The sequence below is a fragment of the Pipra filicauda genome, unplaced genomic scaffold (assembly GCF_003945595.2).
Source record: "Pipra filicauda isolate LSUMZ 115617 unplaced genomic scaffold, ASM394559v2 scaffold193_size2426894_pilon, whole genome shotgun sequence".
Classification (NCBI taxonomy): Eukaryota; Metazoa; Chordata; class Aves; order Passeriformes; family Pipridae; genus Pipra; species Pipra filicauda.
In genome coordinates, this window is record NW_024104302.1 from 1,129,643 (window position 1) to 1,142,565 (window position 12,923).

The 12,923-nt window shown below is 49.0% G+C and overlaps 1 protein-coding gene across 1 annotated transcript in view; it reads left to right on the plus strand.

Moving 5' to 3' along the window:
- The window catches only part of LOC114000920 (acid-sensing ion channel 2), a 370,989-nt gene that overhangs the window by 83,890 nt on the left and 274,176 nt on the right, over positions 1–12,923 (plus strand). The gene's annotated exons all lie outside the window — the stretch shown is intronic.

The window sequence follows — 12,923 nt, forward strand, 5'->3', positions numbered from 1 at the left end:
TGATCCTCTCCTGCAGCACATGGATGAGCAACCAAGGAGGAGTTAGTGAGTCCCACACACAGATTTCCTTTGGGCAGCCTCACCCTGAGCTGTCCAGATGTGGTTTTGTGCATCACCAAGGTTTAATTTCTTTGAATTCTGAGGTTTGGGGACATTCCCCTCTGAAAGCCTCACATATTTACTGTAGATTTCTGGCACCGTGGGCTGCAGATTGCTAGAGACAGATCTATTCCCTCAATGCCTTGGGCTTTATGCAAATGCTGCAAAATTAAAAGGAAACTTTCCATAAATATAGAACCACACTCCCCGTTTCCCATTCTTTTCACACATGCTGATTTTCAGCTTTTAACTGGAGGATTTAATTGCATTCACAAGCTGCCTCCCCTTTTCCCTTCTCACTGAAGTAAAATACAACACCTGGGTTCTTGCTCCTCTGTGCTATCTCTTATTTTCTTTTTTTTTTTAAATACAGCAAACAGAAGAGAAACTTCAAAAGGTGCATTGTTCAGCCTTTATTTTCAAATTGCCAAGAAACACAAACCAGCTGACAGAGCCAGGTCAGGTTGCAAGAGATTTCCTGTCTCTCTTTGTTTAAATATGAATAGTTCAAGTGCTGCAAAATGTAATCAATGAAACTGTTCTTAAGGCTTTAAAAGAACTGAAAACATCCTTTTATTTTTTTTCCCCTCTACTACAAATTCCCTCTTTGCAGCTCTTTACTTCAACTCTGAGCAGCTCTGGGAGGTGGGAGGGAGGGGAGCAGCATTGGGTTTGGTGTTCAGCTCTTCTCCACAGGCCTGTCTGGGCCAAAATTCTGGATGTTGCTGGGCACTGCTGGGATAACTGTCACCTCTGTGTTCACTTGGAATCACGGAATCACAGAAAAGACCTCCAAGACCATCAAGCCCCCCCTTGTCCCCCAGCCCAGAGTACTGAGTGCCAGAGCCAGTCCTGCCTTGGGCACCTCCAGGGATGGGGACTCCAAACCTCCCTGGGAAGCTCATCCCGATGTTTAGCAACCCTTTCCATGAGGAAATTCCTCCTCATGTCCAACCTGACCCTCCCCTGGCACAGCCTGAGGCCGTTCCCTCTCCTCCTGTCCCTTGTTCCCTGGGAGCAGAGCCCGACCCCCCCCGGCTCCCCCCTCCTGTCAGGGGGTTGCAGAGCCAGAAGGTCCCCCCTGAGCCTCCTTTTCTCCAGGCTGAGCCCCCCCAGCTGCTCCTCATAGCACTGACCCTCCAGAGCCTAAAGGGTTTGGCTTAATCTGAGTTGAGGAATGGAGGAGGAATGAGCATCACCCATCCCTGCTGCTGGAGTGCCCAGTTCCACAGGGAGCTGCTTGTGCCTGGTGGGGTGTTGCTGATAACTGGAAGAGCAGGAAGTGTGGATGACCTGGAGCTGTGCTAAGGGAAAGGCTTTAGGTTGGATCTCAGGATAAGTTTCTCCCCCAGAGGGTGGTTGGCACTGCCCAGGCTCCCCAGGGCAGTGGGCACGGCCCCAAGGCTGCCAGAGCTCCAGGAGGGTTTGGACAACGCTCTGAGGGACAGGGTGGGATTGTTGGGGTGTCTGGGCAGGGTTGGAGTGATGATCCTTGGGGATCCCTTCCATCTCAGGATATTCCATGACTCTACAGCTGTGTGTGCAGGGAGCAGAAGGTTGGATACTTCAGATTCTGAATTCAAGGAACTGAGACTTGCAGAACTTGGCTGGTGTAACTCCATTAGCTGAAGAATGTTAAAACAATTCAAAAATCAACCTGCTGATACCAGCAGAACTCCCAGCACGGATGGGGCTCTACTGGCATCACACCACTGTTGTCAGCTCAGCTCAGGGCACTTGGGGGCATTTTCTAATGGATTTGGCAAGTGCCACACACCGAGTGTGACGGTGCAGTTGTGCCAGAGAGGATCTGTGTTGTAAATTAGCCACTACCTGCTTCAGGGCTGCTCTGATCTTCAAGCATTTACTACTCTTCACAGCCATGCAGCTCGTTCCCCAGGAGTGGATTATCCCCCTGGAGCACAGCTTGCTCCAGGCCAGGGGGAATTTGGCCTCTGGTTTCCAAGGCAGAAAATCAGGAATGTCACCCTCTACAAATCCCCCCCCCAGAAGTGGTGCCTGCCCAAAGCAGCACCCTCGTGTCAGAGGGGACCAGTGCTGCCCCAAAACTTGGCACTGGAGGGCTGTGGAAGGACCCACTGGAGCTGGAACCACTCCAGGTTAAATGCAAAGGGCCAGGGCTGTGTTTGGCTCCTGGCTGACCTCAGTGCTGGGGAATTCATGGAGGCAGCATTCCCAGCATTCCCAGCACTGCTTGCAGGGGCTTGGAAAGGTCTCTTGTGTTCCCTGGGAATATCAGAACTCCTGCCACCACCTTCAGCCCTTCCCATCCCAGCTGCAGGGGGCAGAGTGAAAAATGAGTCTGTTCTCTTTGAGGAGAGACTTGCAGTTCCCTCTTGTTCTGTCATGCCAGGCCCTTGTCCAAAATCCCTCTCCAGCTCTCCTGGAGCCTCTTTAGGAACTGGAAGGGGCTCTAAAGTCTCCCAGAGCCTTCTCTTCTCCAGGCATCAGATCCCTCTGTGCTGGTGTTTGCTCTTCCCTGGGAAGTAAATTAAAGCTCTGTGAAGGTGCAGCTCCAGGCTGAGTCTGGCCTTAGAGCTGTGAGATGCCTCTCAAAGACTAAAAATGCTTTTGCAGCCACTGTCAAACCCCTGTGGGCAGAAAGGGACCCTCAGCCTCGCCTGACTCCTGCGAGGTGTCTCTGTCATCCTTAAAAGAGGATTTTTCAGGTCTTTTGCACCACTCTCATGAAAAATTTGGTTCTTGTTGCCTTCCAGCTTCACCATGGACAGCTCCCAATTCTCACTGCGAGGGTTTGATCTGCTTAAATCTGGAAACCTCCAGCAAGTGTCTGGGACCTCTGAGCAGCAGCAAAGCTGAGCTCTGGGGAGAAGGTGCTGGCTCAGGGGCCACGTGGGAAGGAGGTGCCAATATTTGAAGTCCACTGGCATCGTGTCTTTCACTGCAGCTCTCCCACAGAGCTGGTGAGAAGCTGTAATGAAATTTGGTCAGGCTTGCATCCTAATATCCTTAATTTATCAGTCATGGAATGGTGGCAAGCCACCAAGCAGGGAAGGTGAGATCAGCTGGGCTTGGATCAGGGAGTGTTTGGCTCTCTAAACGTGGTGGTTTCTCTGTTTCTAGTGAGCTGTGCTGGAGACTTGCTGTTGCAGAAATGTGTGTGGGACACTTTGAAGGTAAAATGGGAAGGATTGGCAGCAGGCTGGCTGGAGCAGGCAGGAGCAGAGCCCAGGCTGGAGCTCTGGTGAGCTTCCAGATGGGATGTGACCACATAGAAAAGCCCAGAAAAAGCCATTACACACCACAACTGGTGCAAAAGTCCAGCAAACAAATCAAAACTAGCCTGGGTATCCCCTCTGCAGTCTGCTTTGGAGATGTGCCCTGGATGCTCAGAGCTCTGCAGGAAAACATGGAGCTGTTTGCAGGCTCAGGACTGGAGAAGCTCATGGGAAGCATTGGGGCCACATCCTCCACGCTGTCTCCTCCAAGATTTGGGGGCTTTGCCTCCTCTTGCCTGGAGAACTGTGCCTGTTTAACGAGGCAAATTGCACTGGGCACATTTTCCACCACATTTTCCACCCCTCCTGTCTCAAATGCACGAGCTAATCTGCTGTATATTTAAAGTGCTCAGCAGTGATTTAAGAGGGCAGCAATTACTCTGCACGTCTTTCCCAAGGCTAAATGGCACAATATGCTGGGTTTAAGGCTGATGCAGAGTGCACAATTTCACATAAAGAGCAGGAAACTTAATTTTGAAGGCCAGCAGCTGCAGAAAATGCCTCAGGAGCAGCAAATCTGCAGGCTGGAATACACAGTCATCCAGGCACTGGCTTGGAGCTGCCAGAGCAGGATGGTTGGATTTCTGGATGGTGTGGGGAGTGAAAAAGTGGAGGGGGAGTGAGGGAACAATCCTGGGATGGAGCTTTTCTGGTGTAAACCCGTCCCCTGTGTGTAGATTCCAGCTGCTGGTGCTGTGGGACTGTGCTTTCCCGATTTATTGCCCACATCCAGATCCAGCCTATCCCACCGGAGAGGCTCCACAAGTTGTTATTCAAAGAGGCAATTATGTCAAACCTTCAGGAGTGTTTTCCAAAAGCAGCTGTGCAGCTGCCTTGGCAGATCCACTCAGAGGATGAAAGAACATTTTGAAGTCTGACAACTTCATTTTCCTCCGTAAACACGAGCAGCAGGGAAAGGAGCAGCTGGAAAACCGAGGGCTGGGAAGGTTTGTTGGAAGAACTTCTGTCTGGAGACTGAAGCACTGCTGGGCTTGGTGATTTGTTTGCAGCCTGTGAAGTGTTTCTGGGTGACCTCTGATAAATGGTTTGGGATCCCAAGTGCCTGAGGGCTCTACCAAACTACTGACAAAGTGCTGAAACACCGAATTCCCTCTTTCTGTGTCATCAGTGGGGAGAGTCAGCAGTTCCCAGAATGGGATCTGGACTGTGCATATTCAGGGAAGGGTTCTAAACTCTCCTGGTGTGGCCAACAGCAACAGGTTATTGTCAGAAACTCCAAATTCCTGCTGCTACTGGTAGAGTAAAAACTCAGCCAGGTCTCTGCAAAGTGCCTTTTTTCCTTTAAATTTGCAGAAAAGGGGCAAATGAACTGAAATAGAGGGGTATGGCTTTAACCAGCTGAGTGAGGGGAGGGAGTTTATCTGATATTCAACTGGGAATCTTTAGGACTTCCATGAAAACAGCACCATCTTGCACACAGGTTTGGTGCCTACTTTGGGAATTAGCTGCATTATGAGCATAATTCTCAACTTTGGGTAAATCTTTCTCCCTAAAGTCATGCTCTGGCTGTGGAGAAGTTCCCTGTGTGCAGTCACTTGGCCCCAACAAACCCTGCTCACCTCACTGACCACCAGCTCCTGCTTTCCCATCTCACCTTTCAGAGCTGTTGGGTTTACCAGGCTGTGTTTGACATTTGGATAACACTGGAACAAACCCCAAATCCTCTTGCTGGCATCTCTCCCTGGCTCCTGTGCCTCCCATGGGGCTGGGGGCAGCTGCTCCAATCCCCTGGTGCTGAGCTGGGCCCAGAGCAGGTTAATCTCCCTCTCACACACCTTTCAGAACCATCTCTCTCTGAACTATGAGCTAGTGGTGGAACTAATCCTTCCAAAGTCTTTTTCATGGAAAAAGGGGAGAGCTGCAGGGAGCACAGAGGAATTGAATTGGAAAAAAACTTGTGTCTTGAAGAGATTCCCTCCTGAGTAAGTTTTGCCGTGAACCCAGAGTGAAAATGGGGGTAATTCTTCACTAACAGGAGGAGAAATGTTTTAGGTGAAGATTAAATCTCTCTCACCTCTCCCGAAATGCCACCTGGAGGAGCCTGGGGATGGGCCCCCTGAGGGTGGGGAGGCCCTGGCACAGGGTGCCCAGAGAAGCTGTGGCTGCCCCTGGATCCCTGCAAGTGTCCAAGGCCAGGTTGGACAGGGCTTGGAGCAACCTGGGCTGGTGGAAGGTGTCCCTGCCCATGGCAGGGGGTGGAATGAGATGATCCTTAAGGTCCCTTCCAACCCAAACCATTCTGTGGCTCTTGGAGGAAAAGAGTCTTTAAATCTGACCTGTAAACCACTCGTAGCAATTATGTTGTTCCTGGCTACAACCAGAAATAACAAATGGGGCTTAGATTGTTTCCAGAAGTCACTGGTGGCTTTTTATACTTATGAGATCACACAATCACCAAGGTTGGAAAAGACCTCCAAGCTCACCAAGTCCAACCTTTGACCAGCTCCCCCCATTCCCACTGAACCACAGCAAAGTGCCACAGCCACACTTTTGGAGCCCCTCCAGGGATGGGGCCTCCACCCTGCCCTGGGCAGCCTGTTCAGGGCTTGAGAACCCTTTGAGTGAAGGAATTCCTCCTGCTGTCCAACCTGACCCTCCCTGGTGCAACCTGAGGCCATTCCCTCTCCTCCTGACTCCCCGGCGTTTCTTTCCCGTGGAACACCTTCCACAAGGCCAGGCCGCTCCAAACCCCGTCCAACCACCCCGAAAAGTTTCTTCAGAACTCAAACAAATGCATTCCCACGAACTCAACAGGGAGAATCCATCAGTCTTTGCCTTGTTCTGGGAGCCAGGGAGCAACTCCCTGTGTATTCCAACGTCACCAGGGGGGGTTTTGCTCTGTTCCAACACATCAACAGCAGGTTTTTGCTGAACACTCTGTGCCATCTCTGGCAGAGTAGAGTTTGCACTTGCTTTTATGACCTGCCTCCTCCACCTGCCAGGAAATCCATCCCCCCTCGCTCCAATTACCTGCCCGGTGGGGGTGTTGTTGGCAGAGCAAACTGAGGGGGAATTTGCATCCCCAAAGAAGCTGCTCCTCCATATTCATCACGGATAATGTGCTCTCTGCCCGGGAGGGACATTTAAACAAACTAATCCAGGCTCCACAGGCAGAGCATGTGTTGCTCTGCAGCCTTTTAAAAAAGCAATTCGGGGAGAGATTCAGCAGGTCCCGGCCTGGGAGTTCTGAGCTCAGCAAAGCTCCACCACAAAGTGCCCAAAGTGGGTTGGAAACTTCGGGCAGAAAGTGCCGAGTCAGGAGTGGGGATCACTCGAGGCAAAGCTGCTGATTTTGCTCCCAGGGATAAATGGCAATTTCTGCTCATTAATGGGAAAACTCGCTCTTGTGTGGGACAGCTTTTGCTTTTTACTTGAAAAGTGCTGGGAGGGGAGGAGTGGCTGTGCCTTGTGAACAGAGGGGCTGAACAGTCAGAGCTCCAATCCAGATGTTTCGACTCTTTAACTTTGCATTTTTGTTCCAAAACTTGGGAGCTGAGTCTTTCCAAACCCCCACTGACGTGCTAAACCAGAGGGAAAATGTGCAAGTTTGTCAAAGAACAAGCCGTTAAAAAATCTAAACTTTTCATTTGGCCTAATTGGAAATTTTTATTTGTTTTTTAGAGTATTGAAAAGTTTTGTTCCTGCTTCATACAGGAGCAGTGCTTTTCTGTTGCAAAAACTGCCACAGTGATTTTTCTCCTTTATTTACTGGAGCTTTTGCTCGTGTCAGATTCCTGCAGAGCCAGCAGAGCCCAAGCTCAAGATGTGTCTGGAGGTTTAAGAAGGAACAAGGTCAAGCATTTGACTGCTTTCTCTGAACCAGTTGCCCAATTCAGAGCAAATCTCATCCAGCTGGAGCTGCCTGAAAACCATTTTTTCCCAAAGTAAAAGCCTGTTTTCCTCGACTGAGAAATTCCTGAGAGAAAATATTTTATTAATGTACATGTTTCTATAGAAACACATTAATGTTTCTCCAAGCTCCTTCTGACGTTGGTTAATTTTTTTAACATTTATGTTGTGCATTTTTTCCTGCTCATGGTGGACATCAGGAGGAATTTCTTCCCTGGAAGGGTGGTCAGACATTGGGAAGGGCTGCCCAGGGAGGTGGTGGAGTCACCAGCGTGTCATGGGACAGGTGACAAGGTGGTGGTTGGTCACAGGTTGGATTCCATAATCTTGGAACTCTTTCCCAACCCCAGTGATTGTGGGGTTCCCTATTATTCTATATTTCATTAGCTGTCAAAAGCAGACCTTAGCAGATGATGCTTTTAATGAATATGCCAGAAAACTCTTTAAAAAGTGTGTAATGCTCCAGAAAGTGCAGCAGTTAGTGAGCACTGATTGAAAATCTCATCTTTTCCCCATCCAAATATCTCCTGTTTATACTGTAAAGTGTCAAACTGTTTGATTACACCAAGCTGCAGATATTTTCATCTAGAAAGAGCTGAGACATTTCAATCAGTGCTGAATAGCAGAGGCACTTAATGATGTGAATAAAGCCCTGAAAAGCAGACTACATTAACTCTTGTGTGATATCTTATTATCTGTGCTAGAGGGAGCAGAGTGGTTCATGGAATAATGGGGAAATAATATCACTAATATAAACTGGAACATAATTCCTTCTCTGAAAGTAGGGAATATTTTTAGAAAGCTGGTATCTTGCAGAATTTCTGTTTAATGAAGTATTAGATCACCAAAATGGATTGTCAGATGTTAACTTCTGCTGAGAGAGGAATTCTGACCTTCCTGGGACTCTTTGCAGATTCTCTAGCCCAGTTTTTCCAAGGAAATGAGGCTGAGGGGTTTGGGTTGGGGGCCTGTGTCTGTCTGTCCATCAGGGGGTTTGATCCCAGCAGCCAAGTGCCAGGGAATTTGGCCAGGAATTCCAGGGCTCAAGGCAAGGCAGGGCCCCTGAATTTTGTGGAAATCAGAAGACGGATAAAGATAATGCAAGTGCTGTGAATATTGTGGAAATCAGAAGGTAAATAAGGATAATGCAAGTGCTGTGAATGGGGGGGAAATCAGAAAATAAAGATAATGCAGGTTCTGTGAATACTGGGAAAACCAGGAAATAGATAAAGATAATGCAGGTCCTGTGAATTTTGTAGAATCAGAAGATAAAGATAATACAAGTCCTGTGAATTTTGTGGAAATCAGAAGATACAGATAATGCAGATCATGTGAATATTGTGAAAATCAGAAGTTAGATAAAGATAATAGAGGTCCCATGAATTTTGTGGAAATCAGAAGATAAAGATAATACAAGTCTGTGAATTTGGAGGGAATCAGAAGGCAGATAAAGGCAGGAGGCTCCATGAGGCAGGAACGGATCAGATGCTGCAGCTCTCCCTCCTCCTGGAGTGCCAATGGCAGTGCAGGAGCACTGGGGCAGCTGCAGTCCCAGGGATAGCGTGGCTTGGGCTCCTCATTTGCAATCCCCCCGGGATGGAGACATCCATGTGGGTTTACCAAGCCTCCAGGGAAGGATCTGCATCCCTGCAGGGGGGCAGGTGGTCCCTCAGCGAGAGGGGATGGAGCCGCTTTGCCCTTTGCCTCGTGGCTTCTCAGGAGCGACTTTTGGGCGTTCAACAACTGGAGGAGAAGCTCCTCCTGCCCCAGCAGGGCTCCAGGGGTCGTCTCCTGGGAGTATCTCCAGCCTCTGTGCAGTGGGGTGACGGTAATTCCGGGCGACAGGAGCGTCTTCTCGCCCGGGGCGTCGTCAGCGGGGCCGAGAGCTCGGAGATGACAAGCCAGGTCCCTGAGCAGAGCCAGGGCTGTCACTGCCCATCTGCCTCCAGCCCTCAGGAACTGATTGCAGGGAGAACACAGGAGCTGCTACCAGAGCACAGGGTTGGTTCTGGGCAGACTCGAGGTGTGAAGGGGATGAGGGAGGTTTGTAAGCCCAAATCAGGGTGGAATTGTGGATCGAGTCACCTGGAGCCAAGGATGGTGGGTTTGGTGTTGGGATGGTGATTGCTGGGGAGAGTCCTGTCCTGCTTTCAGCTGGGATATTGGGAATTTTCTTCCTGTTTATTCCCCTCGAGCTCAGATCATCCTCTGGGAGACCACACAGGGATGTGAACCTGAAAAAAAAATGGGGAAATAAAAAAGTGCAGGGAGAACAGAGGAGCTGCTACCAGAGCACAGGGTTGGTTCTGGGGAGACTCGAGGTGTGAAGGGGCTGAGGGAGGTTTGTAAGCCCAAATCAGGGTGGAATTGTGGATCGAGTCACCTGGAGCCAAGGATGGTGGTTTTGGTGTTGGGATGGTGACTGGGAGTCTTGCTGGGGAGAGTCCTGTCCTGCTTTCAGCTGGCATAGAGGGAATTTTCTTCCTGTTTATTCCCCTGAGCTCAGATCATCCTCTGGGAAATCACACAGGGATGTGAACCTGAAAAAAAACTTGGAAAAAACCCCATGGAAAACCCCCCCAGAGCTGGGATGCTAATTACAGGGTTAGACAAATGTCCAAAGAGCTGCTCAGCAGGATAATGAGGAGGGAGAGAAGTCTCCTGGAGTTTTAACACAGAGTTTTTTCCTTGCTACCAGTTCATCTCCTTCCTGGCACTCGAAAATACGGTGTTTGTGCTGAGATTTTGAACAATAAATAGCTTTACTCTCATTTCTCACGTGCTGGGGGGGATTTGGAGTGAGGAGCCAAGGCTTGTGTGGCCAGTGCAGCTCAGAGAAGAGCTGAGATCTCACAGACTCTGCCCTGGTGGATGAATCCCACCTTTCTGTCCCAAGTCTTATGCCAATAATATTTGCAGGCAGCACCTTGAACCTTTTTCTGTGGGTATTTTGAGTCCCCCCCAGCCGGTGTTACCTGAGGTAAAACCAAAACCCCCATGAATAAAACAGCAGAGCGTGTGAAACCCTTGGCTGGGAGCTCAGGGAAATCTGCTGGGATCAATTTGCACCTTTTCCAGAGAGCTGGAAATTTTTTGTTTGGGCTTGAGAGAATCATCTCTTTTGTTGCTTGTTCAGTGAGCTCTGGGCTCCTTGGGAATCACTCGATAGCTTGTTTAGTGCAGACGTTTCCAGCAGGGCCTAAAATAGCTGCAAACCTCCTGTTTGCTGAGGCAAAGTGACCCCACAGCACCTTTTCCAAGAGCAAGGTCAAACATCCACCTCGAACCAGGGAGCAGGAAAACTGCCCTGGGTGTAACGAGGTGCCTGGGGGATTTCTCTGCATTAATTCTTGCAGGAATATTAACACTTTTCCTCGCCAAGTTTACCTGTCCCACAGAGAGCTTATTAATTAGCCCTTTGCTGAGCCCTTTGAGATTTTCAGAGGAAAGCATGTCGAGCACATATTACCAGCTGAGAGCCACAGGAGGAGCTGGAGAGTGTTGAAAGGAGTCCTGCCAGTTAATTTACACTTCCACGGGAGCGTCGGGTTCGTTTTCGTGACGGGTTTGTTTTGCTGAAAATTTAAAAAAAAAAAAAAAAAAAAAAGAGAAGTCAAGGCAAAATCAAAAAGTAAACACTGCAAGGGTTGATGCCTGTCTATGTGGTGTTTGTTCAGTTTTGCTGATCAAAGATTTAACACTTGGAAATTTAGTCGTCACCTGATTCCCAGGGATAACACACGGAAAATATGGAAAGGCTCATTTGCTCCTGTAAAAAAAAACCCAACAGTAAAAAACTCAAAGCAGTTGAGGAAGTGGGGGTGCTGTGGGGAGCCAGACTGAACAGGGGGATGAAAAATGATGTGTCTGCTTTAAACTCTGAGGTGGTTGAAACACCAGATGCAACCAGGGGAGTTAAATTTTGAATAAAGTTAAATTTTAACCCGTTGACCACGGAGAGTTGCTGTTGCAGGTCTGGGGAGGGAGTAACATCAGCTGGGGAAGCTACACCATCATTTGCTTATTTTCAGATCATCTTTGCAGTTTTGCTGCAGCAGGACAGCCCTGAGGTTGGTGCCAAGGCTGTGGGGAGGGGCTGGAGGGGACTTTTGCTGCCAATCTGTGTCCCAGCAGCTCCTGGGCACCAGCTCTGGGAGCAGCAGAACTGCCCTGTCCACTCCAGAGCCTCGGCAGCAGGAATTTCCTGGCAGGAATTTCCTGCCTCAAGTGCAGTAAAGTGGGGGCAGAGTCAGGGGGCAAGAAAAAAGAGATGAGAGTTCCCTCCAGCAGCCCAGGTGGAGAAGATTGAGGTGCTCATAAGCACCTGAACACGTTAATTTGGACTGTGCAATTAAACACACGGACTAATTTGGTGCAATTACCCCGAGAACTGCAATCCAGCTTTCCCAAAAGCCCAGAGGGACCAGCAAGAAATCTGTGCTCAGATCAAAGCACCTCTTTTTGAAATACATGGATTTAGTCATCCTTCCACAGGGATCCCAGAGATCTCTTGTTTTCCAGTCGTGCAGAGCAAAGGCCACAAAATCTACAAGTCTAATAAAATTCTGTGTGCAGGGGAGGAAGGAGGGGAAGAGATGCAAATTTGGGGTTTGATGCTTTAGCTTGGAAAACAGAAAAAAAAAAAAACAAACAAAATAAAAATTCTCATCTGGAGGATCAGGAACCTCCAGATAATGAGACCTGTTGATTCCACCCAGATGGTGCCTCTGTTTGAATGCTGACGGGTTTAAAAAGTGAATTTTATTTATCATTAAATATTCCCCCCCAGCAATAAGGAAATTTTCATGGAATCCCCGAATGGTTTGGGTTGGAAAGGACCTTAAAATCACCCAGTCCCACCCCCTGCTGTGGGCAGGGACACCTTCCAGCAGCCCAGGTTGCTCAGAGCCCCTTCCAAAAATTCTCTCTCCACTTGCTCTGCCAACCTCCTAAAGCTGAATGCTTTGTGGATGTCCTCAAATATTACCTGGTGTGTTTTGTGACAGAAAAAGTGGATGGTCCCAAGGCAGGGATTTCTCACAGATATTTTTTTTTTGGTGTTTTGCTGAATGACCCTGCCTTCGAGAAGTCTTTTATTTGTGGGATAGAAAAGAAGGGTTTATTGTTTCCTTATGCATTAACTTGGCTTTGGTGGATTTTCAGGACAGGTTTGACTTTTGCCCTCTGTTTCTACCAGCTGGAATCCTCCAGGAGCTCAAAGCATGGGATGAGAGGATGGAAAAGGCTGGAAATGAGGCAAATTAAAGCAGCAAAGAGCTGGGGTGAGCAGCTCCAAAGCGAGCAGAGCACGGCCCCTCTCCCTGCCCGGAATTAACCCAGGGAAGTGCCCTGTTTGCCCTGGGACTCGGCAAACTCGGTCTGGAGACTCTTTTATCCTGAATTCAGATATTCAGCCTTTCCCAGCAGTTGGTGATCACAGCAGAGGGCTTTCATGTGCTAATGAAGTTCTGGGGTGAGGGATTGCTGACCCTGGAAGATCTGAGCTTCCTTCTGCCCCCAGGAAGGTCTCAGTGAAGCACCTTTCTCCTCTGCTGGGGCTGCAGCACAGATGATTTTATCTGCACTGACATTTTCCACCTGGTTTCCCAGGCTAGTCTTAAAAGTATCCATCCATCAGCTCTGACCTGGAGTCTGACAGTGATCAGACTTGAAAAAAAAATGGAATAAAAACCG